Source organism: Pinus tabuliformis, chromosome 8, assembly GCF_031772625.1.
Source record: "Pinus tabuliformis cultivar Carrire ecotype Pingquan chromosome 8, CPIR1, whole genome shotgun sequence".
In the NCBI taxonomy this organism is placed as follows: Eukaryota; Viridiplantae; Streptophyta; class Pinopsida; order Pinales; family Pinaceae; genus Pinus; species Pinus tabuliformis.
The window spans coordinates 1,553,221,725-1,553,222,800 of NC_142294.1; positions in this window are offsets into that span (position 1 = coordinate 1,553,221,725).

Below are 1,076 nucleotides of genomic sequence, written 5' to 3' on the forward strand. Positions count from 1 at the left end.
GGACCAAATAATACACAGAGAACACATATTCCAAGTTAAAACTGTAACAACACTCCTTTTTTCAATCATCATAGATATGCGGAGGACTTCATAGTTTAACGGAGATGCCATGTCCCAATCGCAATCACAATCACCATGATTCAGCCTACTGAACTATTGTTCAGGCCTCACGAACTATCGAGGGCGTTTCTTAATGCATTTCTGCCTTCAAACATTGCACAAGCCAAATATTCAAATACACAAGAAATATGATAAAGAAACTGGCGAAAACGTTAAAGGGCGGACTTCAAATTTATTGCACCCTCATGTATACCTGCATTGGGTCTGTAGTGTGATTGCAATTGGCAGTCACAGCATATCATGCCATCCCTTTATAACTTGCAATGGTCACTTTTCACATGGCAAACACAATATAGCATTAGTCAATTGTAATGTTGCATTCGGTCCGCAACATTCATTGCAATCGGCGCTTACCCTTGGTGGAGGTCTGATGCGATATTTCTAATCACTATCAGTGATTGCAATGGCCCGCTTAAAACTTTATAACTCCCACTCCCAAAGTGCCGATGCGATATATGTCAACAATCGCAAATCGCAAAGGTTCAGGTCTAGACCTTAATGTAGACCACGCACTTATAGTGATGCGATAATATGTGCCGAACCCGATAAGACTCAACACTCCCATGCATAAAATTTCAAGTCCACTTTCCCGAATTTGCTAAGTGTTTAGTGTGATTTCTCTGTGTAAATGGCATTCGGTGATAAACAAGTAAATACACAGGGGTGATGCTATATGGGTTCTACGGACCCCATATGTTATAGACATTTTTGTGCCTTACAGCATTGAGCATGAAATGTCCATAATCTAAGGGATTCAAAGTCCCTAAACATGTTGTTCCTACCCCTAGAGGAACAAGGCTAACAAACCACAACAATTCACAGAAGTTCTCCACCAGAAACTGCTCAAAAACAAGTCAATTCAGGATCAATTCAGTGGCTCCACTAGCTGTCTGCGCTGAATGTCAAAGCTAACACTGGCTACCTGCGCTGAATGTCAAAGCCAACACTGGCTACCC